The 12,785-nt window shown below is 36.3% G+C and overlaps 1 long non-coding RNA gene across 1 annotated transcript in view; it reads left to right on the top strand.

Annotated features, from left to right (window-relative positions):
• The window catches only part of LOC132028009 (uncharacterized), a 134,183-nt gene extending 123,752 nt beyond the window's left edge, over positions 1 to 10,431 (top strand). Inside the window, exons 2-3 of the long non-coding RNA XR_009407312.1 lie at positions 8,099 to 8,192; positions 10,175 to 10,431. This is a non-coding gene — a long non-coding RNA (uncharacterized LOC132028009). The remainder of the gene's footprint in view (positions 1 to 8,098; positions 8,193 to 10,174) is intronic.
• Positions 10,432 to 12,785: the final 2,354 nt, after the last annotated feature.

Below are 12,785 nucleotides of genomic sequence, written 5' to 3'. Positions count from 1 at the left end.
CTCTCAATTGATGCAGAAAAAGCATTTGACAAAATCCAGCATCCATTCCTGATTAAAATGCTTCGAAGTATAGGAATAGAGGGGACATTCCTCAACTTCATAAAACATATCTATGAAAAACCCACAGCAAATAACATCCCCAATGGTGAAAAGCTGACAGCCTTCCCTTTGAGATCAGAAACACGACAAGAATGTCCACTCTCACCACTGTTGTTCAACATAGTACTAGCAGTCCTGGCAACAGCAATCAGACAACAAAAAGAAATAAAATGTATTCAAATTGGCAAAGAAGTCAAACTCTCTCTCTTTGCAGATGACATGATACTTTATATAGAAAACCCAAAAGACTCCACCCCCAAACTACCAGAACTCCAACAGCAATTCAGTAATGTAGCAGAATATAAAATCAATGTACAGAAATCAGTTGCTTTCTTATACACTAACAATGAAAACACAGAAAGGGAAATTAGAGAATAGATTCCATTTACTATAGAATAGTAAATTCCATTTATTATAGAATAGAATAGATTCCATTTACTATACCACCAAAGCCCACAAGAATAAACCTAACCAAATAGGTAAAAGGATCTGTACTCAAAGAACTATAGAACACTGATGAAAGAAATTGAAGAACACACAAAAGGAAAGAGGAGCATCCCATGATCATGGATCAAAAGAATAAACGTTGTTAAAATATCTATACTGCCTAGAGCAGTAAAGAACTCCTCAATCTCAACACACATAAAACAGATAATCATGTCCAAAAAATGGGCAGAAGACATGAACAGACACTTCTCCCAAGAAGACATACAAATGGGTAACAGACCCATGAAAAAATGTTCATCATCATTAGCCATCAGGGAGATTCAAATCAAAACCACATTGAGATTCTATCTTACACCAGTGAGAATGGCCAAAATCAACAAGACAGTAAGGAGCAAGTGTTGGAGAGGATGTGGAGAAAGGGAACCCTCTTACACTATTGGTGGGAATGCAAGTTGGTGCAGCCACTTTGGGAAACAGTGTGGAGATTCCTTAAGAAATTAAAAATAGAGCTACCCTATGATCTGGCAATTGCATTACTGAGTATTTATCCCAAAGATACAGATGTGTGAAAAGAAGGGCCATCTGTACCCCAATTCTCATCACAGCAATGGCTGCAGTCACCAAACTGGAAAGAGCCAGATGCCTTTCAATGGATGAATGGATAAAGAAGATATGATCCATGTATACATTGGAATATTATGTCAGCATCAGAAAGGATGAATACTCAGCTTTTGTATGAACATGGATGGGACTGGAAGAGATTATGCTGAGTGAAATAAGTCAAGCAGAGAGAGTCAATTATCATATGGTTTTCACTTACTTGTGGAATATGAGGTATAACATGGAGAACATTAGGAAAAGGGAAAGAAAATTGAATCGGGGAAATCAGAGGGGAGATGAACCATGAGAGACTGTGGACTCAGAAACAAACTTGAGTGTTCTGGAGGGGGGTGTGGGGGGTGGGGTGAGCCTGATGGTGGGTATTATGGAGGGCACATATTGTATGGAGCACTGTGTGTGGTGTATAAACAATGAATTTGGAACACTGAAAAAAATAAAATTATATTAAAAAGATATATAGATGGCCAACAGTTTCATAAGATGATCTTTAACATCACTAACCAGCAGGGAAATACAAGTCACACTTAGATGAACTATCACCTTAAACCTCCTAGAATAGCCATTACCAAAACAAACAAACAAAACCAACCAATAAACACACTCAAAAAAACAAGTGATATGGATAAAATGGAAATCTCATGCAAAGTAGACATGTAAATCAGTACAGCCACTATGGAAAACAGTGTGGAGTTTCCTCAAAAAATTAAAAATTAAATTACCACTCCACTTATGAGTATTCATTTAAAAAATGGAAACACTGAGATAGATATATGAGCCCCATGTTCTCTGTAGCATTCTTTACAATATCAGAGACATAAAAATACCTTAGTGTTGGGGTGCCTGGGTGGCTCAGTGGATTAAAGCCTCTGTCTTCAGCTCAGGTCATGATCCCAGGGTCCTGAGATTGAGCCCCACATTGGGCTCTCTGCTCAACAGGGAGCCTGCTTCTCCCTCTCTCTCTGCCTGCCTCTCTGCCTACTTGTAATCTGTGTCTGTCAAATAAATAAAATTTAAAAAAAAAATACCTTAGTGTTGACAGATGAATGGATTTAAAAAAATGTAGTGTGTAGATACAATAAAATATTATTCAGTTATGAATAATATGTATGGACCTTGAAAGCATTATGTTAAGTGAAATAAGTCATACAGAAAAAGACATACCATACCATCTCCCTTTTCTTTAGAAAAATGAAATAAAAACCTGATCTTATGAATATAGAGAACAGACTGTGGTTGCTAGAAGCAGGGGCTATGGAGTGAGTGAAACAGTAAAAGGGATCAAAGATTCAATTTTCCAGTTAGGAAATGGGTAAGTCATGGTGATACAAAGTACAGCATGGGGACCATAGTTAATAATACTGTATTTTCTAATTGAGTGGACCAAGTGCGTAACTATCTATGATAATGGATATTAACTGGACTTATTAGGGTTATATTTTGCTAATATACCAATGTCAAATTATATTGTACATTTGAGAGTAATAGGTCAGTTAAATTTAGAAAGTTCACAGTTGATCATGAAAAAAACAGACATAAGAGTGAAAGAAAAGTCTCGTCTTTTTTTTTTTTTTTTTAAAGATTTTATTTATTTGTCAGAGAGAGAGAGGGAGCGAGAATGAGCACAGGCAGACAGAATGGCAGACAGAGGCAGAGGGAGAAGCAGGCTCCCTGCCGAGCAAGGAGCCCGATGTGGGACTCTATCCCAGGATGCTGGGATCATGACCTGAGCAGAAGGCAGCTGCTTAACCAACTGAGCCACCCAGGTGTCCCTCATGTCTTTTTTTATAAAGACACTAATTCTATCTTATCAGGGCCCCACTCTTATAACCTCATTTAATGTGAACTAAATCTTATAGGCTCTATTTTCAAACATAGCTATATTGGGGTTAAGACTTAAAACAAGAATTTCTGGGTGGGGTTGGCACAAATCATGGTAAGGCACTGAAAACACAATTTTATGTGGTTATTTTCATTTTATGACATTATTTTTTGGAATTTAAGTAGAAAAAGTATCTGAAAGTTTTGTTGACTTTTTTTTTTTTTTTGTAATTTTTTAAAGTCAGAAGCAACAGAAAAGGTTGGCTTGTCATTATGTTTTGTATGTGTATTTTGTTCTTCTTTCTGTACCTTTGGCTGTTCTCTTTCCAAGGGCTCATCTCTGGTCTAACTGCCATCAGGAGGAGTGGGGGCTAGGCCTTCCTTTCTCAACATAACAGAGTCTGTTATTTTATTTCACCATAAAATGTCAACAAATACATCCGTGGAGAATATAAAAAGCATGTTGACACCTATAGGTCTTCTGATGGACTAAATTTTGGTTCACATCACTTTCAGAGCCACTGCTCTGTGTGTGTGTGCACGTGTGTGTTTTCATTTTACACTCCTTTTATGAAAATTGAATTTATCTTATGTTGCTGGACTCCCAGTCTTTGCTTGATAAAAGACAGTGGATTTCTCACTTGCTCTCCCTTGATATCAAGTCTGAGACCTGTCTTCCAAGACCCACTTATGGATCATGTGGAGTATTGCATGGCTCTGGACAGAGACAAAGGAAAATAAGAAATCTGATAATGGACAGGAAGGAGTCTGTCTGCTTCATTTTGTTTGCATTTGTTATAACGAGTTACAAGCCTAACAATTCTATCCATAGTTTTATAGTTGAATTTACATGAAAAACATTTTGACGAGATGATTTAGGCCAAGAGGTGGGAGATCCTTGAATATTTGGTGGTGGTTACAATGGGTGAGTCTATACTCAAATTCAGAGTATGTTCAGATGTATTCAGAAAATACTCAAAGTACTTGAAGAAAATGTTATTTCTATTCCAACCTCCAGAGTTCTGTTTATTAGCTACTAGATTTGAGAAGAGTGCAAGTTCTAGAGATCTACGTAATCTGCAGAAACCCTCGGAAGACCTTATTCCACCCAGCCAGTCACCTTCTAGGTGGCTCTTAAAAGTTTTTAAGCTTTTAAGACATTTAAGCTTTAAGACATTTAAGTCGTTGGGTGCTGAACTTATACAAAGCACGGTTTCTTGTGCTAAGTAAACACTTGTCACCTGTAATCACAAATATGCTACCTGCCTTTGAGAGATTTTGCAGTTTAGAAGGTGTTGAAGGCATGTAAAGAGAGCGTGCGAAAAAGGTTAGAAATTTTACAGTAAATGCAAGTCAGTCGAACAGAGGGAGTACAAAGAAGAATGAGAGGACAAGTAAAATTTGAAAATTACATCTGAAATTTGTGGTAATCTCAGATGGGAAAGGTCTACAAAAAGCACACCTGTTAAACTTCCTTAGATAGTAAAAGACTCTCTTCCAGTTTCATGGTCAGCAGGACTGGTGGAGATACCATGAGCATTCCAGGAGCAGGAGAAAAGTGGAGCAGGTCAGGATCCGTTCTCTAAAGTAATTAAGGTCTGGATGTAGGCATGTTTCAAGAATTCTACTTTATTTTATCTAATTCATGGTGAAAGGCTACTAGTCACCAGACCAAATAGGCCAGATCAAGACATAGAAGCTTGGTTTTCAAATCTATGCTAACATATATAAATCGAGTATTACATTTTGGGCACATTTCTGGACCTAATTTTATATCAAAATTTCCATTGTCTGTCACTTGGTCAAAAATTACCCAATCAACTAACGACATCAATCTGAGATTGATGTATTTCTTCAAACATATTTGAATACTGTACACATTTACAGATATTGGGCTGTTTCACAACTTTGTAACCTTTGACTAAGTGGGAGATACAATTCTTATGCAGAAATTTACCATTCATGGTGATAGGGAAGTTGGCTTATTTGATACCAAAGAGAAAATTGCAAAATTCTGGTAGCTAAACATTTTAAGTATAGTAATGGTGTGTGTTAGGTTCATTTTACAAATTTCTAATTTTTCTTTGTATCCCTTTTTCTGTATTATCATGAAGAAAATATTCCAGAATCTTTGAAAGTATGACAAGCAAATGAGAAATGCCATGTGGACATTGATACTTCATGATTATACTGTGTTCTGTCACACAGAGTGATGAAGTGCTCCAATAATTGAAATTCCATCATATTTTTCCCCAAATATTGCCTAGAAGATGGCTTTCCTAGAATCAGATATTGGTAATTAACTAGATCTGAGAAATGTAACAAATACATCATTATAAGTAATTTATAAATTTACCCTTTCTTAAAAGTTTTTTATTTTTTTAGAGAGAGAGTATGCAGATGGGAAGGGGAAATGAAAGAGGGAGAGAGAGAGAGAATCTTAAGCAGACTCCCCACTGAGCTCAGAGCCCAACTTGGGTATTGACCCCATGACTATGAGATCATGACCTGAGCTGAAATCAAGAACTGGTCTCTCAACTGACTTAGCCATCTAAGCACCCCTTAGCCCAATTTTTAATCCCAACCTTATTGAGATACAGTGGACATTTAACACAGTAAGTTGTATGACAGGATGATTTAATACAAATATATAGTTAAAGATTAAATAATATATCTACAGTTAGGTTTCTAAATTGCTTTTGTGTCTAAAAAAAAAAAAATGGTACAGTAAAAATTTGTCTGTTCAGCCAAAATGGTTAAATATCCACTTTCATTATCATTAACTTTGTCTCCCAAAATAAAATACTTGTAGAAATTGGTAAATTGAGTACCTGGGTGGCTCAGTGGGTTAAACTTCTGCCTTCAGCTCAGGTCATGATCTCAGGGTTCTGGGATCGAGTCCCGCATCGGGCTCTCTGCTCAGCAGGGAACCTGCTTCCCCCCCCCTCTCTGCCTGCCTCTCTGCCTACTTGTGATTTGTCTCCTGTCAAATAAAATCTTAAAAAAAAAAAACTGGTAAATTTAGGGGCACCTTGGTGGCTCAGTTAGGTGAGCATCCAGCTCTTGATTTCAGCTCAGGTCATGGTGTCCAGGTCCTGGGGTGGAGCACTGGGGCAGGCTCCACAGTCAGCAGGGAGTCTGCTTGAGGATTCTCTCCTTCTCCCTCGGCCCCTCCCCTATGTGTTTATAAAACAGAACTTGAGTAATTAAACACATTTTTTTGGAAACACTGATCTTCTCCATGTTTTTGTCTCTAAAGCAGTACTAAAGCAAAATGAGGTAACTTTCAGTTTTTTTTTTTTTCCTGAAATATTCTGTAGCAATTAATTTACCAAGTACAGGACATGCAACATAACCAGAACACTTGTGCTATTTTAATGTACTCAAAAGACCCAATTCTACTTACTGCATTTTGTATCTCTGTAGAGAAATTATTACTGTTTACCTAAAAATGTCATCAAACTCTCAGAAACATGAAGCTTTATTAGGTATTCTTCAAACACATCTTAAAATTAGGCTGATATTACTGCCTCCATTTTATCAAATTGTTCAGTCTACTTCTTTATGTCTCTGCTGACATCAAGAAAATGTTTTGACAATGACTAAGGCAGTCGACGACTGAGCCAAACTGGCTGAGACAAAAGACGTACATCTGTGGTCTAATCTACACGTCTGACTGCTCGTGTGATTCCTCAGAAAGTGGTATTTCCCTCACAGTTGTAACGTGTGAGAGTATAGCTCTGAAATAAGATTCCAGACGTAAAGATTTTGACTTCAGATACACTGCCTATTATGTTGTTTTCTGCTTTATACATACATGTCTATTGGGAAAAAAAATTTTTATGAGTCAATAAATGGATATAATTCACTGTACTCTTTCTCTAATTAAAATTCTAGTTTCTCTTTTTCTACTGTAAGAGGTGAGTTTTTGGGGTTAGGCTGTTCAGTATTCTCCTCACCCAGCCTCATTCTATCTTCACTCCACCCTGCTACTCTACTTCTCATTAATCTAGCTGCTCATTTCCCTGCTTCTGTTATCTATTCATAAACTTTATAAAGCTAATCCATTGGGTCTAGCTTTGGAGTGGTGTTTATTTCAGGTAGACATTTTCTACAACTCTATACTGATTTTGCCCTAGATCCATTTATGTTAATATATTTTTAAAACTAAAGAGCGCTGTTTTAGGGGTAATTTCTTAAAAGGCAGTAAGAAAGTCTCCTTTAGTTCAGACACAGACTATCTAGTAAGTTCTTTACATAAGAAAGTGAGAACTAGAACAGCTCTCCTAGGCAGAAGAGTATTTTAATAAAGGACCTCATACTGTGTTCAAAAAGAGAAAGCCATGATCAGTTACTGCTTCTGCTGGTAAGAGGACTATTTTTGAGTAGCTTTGAAAGTGTGGGCCCCTCTAACCCTAATTAGGATACACACAACAATCTGATCACTCTTTCTTCCACTATGTGGCGCATAAGTTACCGGTCTTTTATACCCAAGGCCGTTTGCAGTAATGATACTGCAGCTAGGCAGTACTCACGGTGCTAGGCAAACTCACTGAGTTTTCCAGTCTACATTCCCAGAGGGACTGAGCATTGCCATACAGCAAGTGGCTAAGCCTGAGTCTGTCTGAGTACTCTGCAAGTGTCCCAGAGTCCAGGAAACCAAGTATGCAATCCGCAGAATTTACTAAAATCTGTCAGCAACCTGTATATTCTCCATCTCCTTCCCAAATCACAGCAACCCGTACATTCTCCATCTCCTTGGAGATGGTGGGCCACCCATGTCCTCATGACCACCTCAATGTTTTGGTCCTAGCACAGTGCACCTCAGCCTCCCTCTCCTGTCCACATACTTGGAATCTGAAGCACTTCCTTTGCTTTCACAACCTTTCCATAGAGAATAGGCTAGATTACTCGTGTTGCTTCTACTCCTCTACTTGCCTCAACAGTGCACCAAAACTTTTTTGGCAACGGGACACTTCTCAGAAGCTTACAGTGAGAAAACACTAAATGAAAAAAAGGGAGAACTTTCTCTAGATTGCAAGTGAAGGGGAAAGAGTGGAAAAATACATGTTAAAGTCCATGTTGCTATTAATATATTTTTCTTTTTGTCCAGTACAACTCGACCTGAATAAAATGGAGATGATCGTGTGGTGACTTGTGGTTAAGTAAAGAGCCCTGAAAGCAACCACTCTTTGCGGCCTCAGTAGGTATGTATTCTGTTAAGGACAAGTGCTGGACTACTGACCTCATGAAAAATATTCTAACGTAATATCTATTAACACATCAAAGGAAAGCAGACTAATAATAAAAGATCACTTAATTCATTGTTCCTGACATTAAGTCTTCTAGGGCCAACATGGCACAAAAGGAAAAACTACGGTTTGGGGACCATAAAGACTTGGTTCTGAATTTGGTTTCTTCCCAATCTTTGGTCATTTAGCTCAGCCAAGTTTCTCTGAATGTCTGCTTTGCATATATGAAGTGATGGTTTTGTGTAACAGCTTTTAGATTTGAAGATAACAAATATTCAGCACCTAGACATATGGATAGCATGTAGTGCTTGCCTGATGGATGGCACCTTTTCACTTTCTTTGTTTCTGTTAGTTGTGTATGTATTCATGTACCTGTTTACTGGATTTTATTCAAAAATATTTTTCTTCCTGTTATAAAACACAGGTACAGCCATAAAGAATCCATTTATTTTAGATAGTGAGTTATGAAGCATTATCTTGAAAGAAATCCCAGAGGACTGAAACATGACAACTGAATCAAAGAAAGGAGGCAGCTGCTGGTAAAGATAAACTAATCACCAATATCACAACTCCTGCTTCTGAAGTAGAACTCTAAAATACTTAGAAGCTAAGTGTGGGACATCTTAAAAATAAATGTAACTAAGGCAATGCATATTTTAAAAACATTAATTAAATCTGCTATTGGGGCCCATATGATGAAATTTTCACTTAATGAATTCCAAAAGTTAAAAACTTTCAAGTCAGTCATCTAGAAATTTCTGAGCCAGGTGAACATATGAGCAGTTCAGAGTCAATTGAGCAATAAATATAAAATAAGACTTCATATTTATACACAGGTTTTTTATTAAGCATTCACTTACTCAAATTATAAGAAATAATTGAATGATTCAACTTCAAGCAAGAGAGCAGTTGCTGCTTGAAGTAAAGGAAGTCTCCCAATATTTCAGTGGCATAACTGCTCTTTTCCTGAACTCCAGATAGCCTAAGATATAAATTGCCCATGTGTATTCTTTTGTTTCAGATTATTAACAACATGCTGCAATTTACTCCTTTAGATTTTATGCTCAGTTAATGAAATGAACATATCCAATTTTTAGAGATGTGTACCTAATCAGACAGGAGAAAACCGAATGTATACTTTAAAGTACTTCGGAATTATACAATTAGATTTTAAGTGTTACTCAAAGAAAAATTTTTCCACTAAGTTCTCAAATTTTGTCTTGGTAATTATTTATTTATTTTTCCAAGAATGTCCATCCTATAGTATTATATGCTCACTTTTACAGTTAGTATTTCTTGAGAACTAGAATTTCAATTCTAGTTGAAAAATCCAATACTTTTGGTCAGTTGATTAAATTAATGAATGGTCTTTTACACACCTCCTTCCCCAATTCCAATCTCAACTTGATCCCCCAACTTTAAGCTCAGCTGACGCCCTTATTTCATCTCCCATATGAAGCTCATTCTGTTGTCTGGCACTTTGCATTTGCAAATTATGACCTTTGCTTCTAATGCTCTTCCTGGAACTATTCATACAAGTGATTCCCTTTGACCCTAAGGTCACCGCTCTAATAGCACATCCTCAAAAGCATTCCTCTCTGACAGTACACACCTACTTAATTTTAAGTAGTAACCTACCACCTGACACTCCTCTCCTGAATCCCTTTTTATTTCCTTCAGAGCACTTAGAAACATGCAAAACAAGAAGTCTTTACATAGTTATTTTTTTTAAAGATTTAATTTATTTATTTGAGAGAGAGAGACAGTGAGAGAGAGCATGAGAGGTGAGGAGGTCAGAGGGAAAAGCAGACTCTGTGTGGGGATGCGAGCCATTCGAGCCTTGATCCTGGGACTCTGGGATCATGACCTGAGCTGAAGGCAGTTGCTTAACCAACTGAGTCACCCAGGTGCCCGTTATTTGTTTGTTTTGTTTTTAGGTTTATTTATTTGAGACAGGGAGCACATAAAGAGTGGGAGTGAGGGGGGAGAGGCCGAGGAAGAAGCAGACTCCCAGCTGACCACCGAGCCCAACAGAGTTGGGGCTTGGATCCCAGAACATGGGGACCATGACCTGAGCCAAGGCAGAAGCTTAACCGACTGAGCCATCCAGGTGCCCCTGCTGCCTGTAACTTTAGCGAGAGCAAAGACCATACCGGACTTGTTAAGTGTGCATCCCAGGACCTGAAACAGTGGATGAAGAGCTCAAGTAACGATGGTTGATAAACAAGTGAGGCATCTTTGACAAAGACATGTTCAACATCTTTTTTCTAAATCATTAGAAAATATTTGCTTTTCAAAATTATGTAAAAGAAGGCAAATGACTTGATTTCTGTGTTAGATTGTCAAATCAACTACAATCCCTGAAATTTTAATCACTCACATTTCTCCCGCCAAAGTTCTGTAACTACATAGAGGTTTTCTTATCAATATCATAATGGTTTAATCTTAGTTTTTGAAATATAAATTAGAATAAGGAGTACTTCTAAAGGGTACTTTATGTAATTTAGTCAAAGGTATTTAAAATTGTTAAATCTGGTTAAGTTGATCATTTGTGCCTAAGAGAGACTAACCTTTTGTATCCTAAAGGCTTAAAACTAAAAACTTGCCTTTTCTCTTTCTACTGCCTTCTTTGTCACCACTGGAAGGTATTCACCTGTCTCAAATTTATTTAAACAAATTTTCTGAGAAGCCATCCACATGATTTAAGGGTAATGACATACAGGTATATTACAGATGTTATCATCTGAATTAGAAAATGTGTGTGTTTACATATACTTACACAGTAACCTACATCAATTAGAACTCACAATTTGATGAGTCCTGTCAGATACGCACACCTATGAATTATTGCTAAAATCGAGAGTCAGAGTATTTCCATCCTTCACCAAAATCTTCTCATGGAGATTTGTAGCCTATCTTTCCTCCTACTTCTGCCATAGGCAACCATTTGATTGGCTTTTTGTCATTACAGTTCTGTATTCTTTAGAGTTTTATATAAATAGAATAATAAAGTAAGTTTTTATTTAAGTATGGCTTGGAATACTGATTTTTCTGTCAATCTTATTTCTATACATAAGCAATAAACAATCTGAAAATAGAAGATTGCACTTCCATTCTCCATGGTATTGAAAAGAAGACATAAATTTAACAAAATTCATAATAAAATAAAAAGTACAGTTTGTAAACTGAGGTACGCAAAAACTACGCTGATAAAAATTAAAGCCTAAATAAATGGAGACATACCTTGTTCATGTACTGGAAAACCAAAACTACATAGAGGGCAATTCTCTAACATGTAGATTTAATAAAATCTCCATCTAATCCTAACAGATTTATAAAAATTCAGAAGTTGATCATAAAATGTATTCAGATAGGCAAAGTTTCTGGCATAGCCAAAAAATATTTTTTTAAAAGTGCACTTTCATTCATTTCAAGACTTATTCTGAAGCTACAGTACTCAAGACAGCATATTAATTTCATAAGGATAAACATTTAGATCCATGGAATACTATAAAGTATCCAGAAATAGAGCTTTATGCAGCCAATTTATTTTGACAAAGATGACTATGTGACTGAATGAAGGAAGTAATGGTATTATCAAAATGGTCTTGGAAGAAAAATCAGCTATCCATATAAAATTATTAATCTCTTAGTTCTTATTTTACAAAAATAAACTAGAAATGCTTATAAACCTAAAATTAAGAACTCGACTTAGAAAACATAAGAAAAATTTTTAGTGACCTTCAATCAAACTAAGTATTCTTAAATAGGGCTCAAAACACAATTGATAAATAAAAAATAATTAAGTTTTATTAAATTCAAAATGCTTGCTTTTTGAATACATCATTAAGAAAATGGTGAAAACCTTTTTAAAGCATGTATCTAATAAGAGGGTTTTGTCTAGAATATGTAAAACATTCTGATTTAAGATTAAAATCGCTAAACTTCATTAGAGCAAAATAGCAAAATAGTTAATTAGGTACTTAAGTAAAAGTGATATATAAAAGGCTCAGCGTCATTAAGTCTTAGGGAAATGCATATTAATACTACCATGAGACAACATTACAGAACTGTGAGTTAAAACTGAAAGAGATACTGTTAAAATGGGTAAAAATTTAGAGACTAATAGCAAATTTTGGCAAGGACGTTGAGAAATTGAAACACTCATACATAGCTGGTAGAAATTTAACAGCCATTTTACAATGCTTTGGTTCTTCCCTTAAAATTCAAACATTTAGTAGTTACATGAACAATATTTCATTACCTGAGAAAAATGAAAACACGTCCATAAAATTCCATGTAAATATTCAAAATCCCATTATTCCTAACAGCCAAAAATTGAAAATAATCTGAGTATCTATCAACCATGGATACACATACATGGCACACTATATATGTAATATAGTCATGGAATGTACTCAGCAACAAAAAACCAACCTTTGAGATATGTAGAAAGATGGCAGAGCAGGAAGATTCTGAGCTCACCTGGCCTCCTAGCCACACTGCAGTGGTAGTTACACCTACGTAGCTGACTCGACAAGTGACTGG

Source organism: Mustela nigripes, chromosome 12, assembly GCF_022355385.1.
Source record: "Mustela nigripes isolate SB6536 chromosome 12, MUSNIG.SB6536, whole genome shotgun sequence".
In the NCBI taxonomy this organism is placed as follows: Eukaryota; Metazoa; Chordata; class Mammalia; order Carnivora; family Mustelidae; genus Mustela; species Mustela nigripes.
Note: the sequence above shows the minus strand (reverse complement) of the source record. Positions and strands in the feature narration are given on the sequence as shown.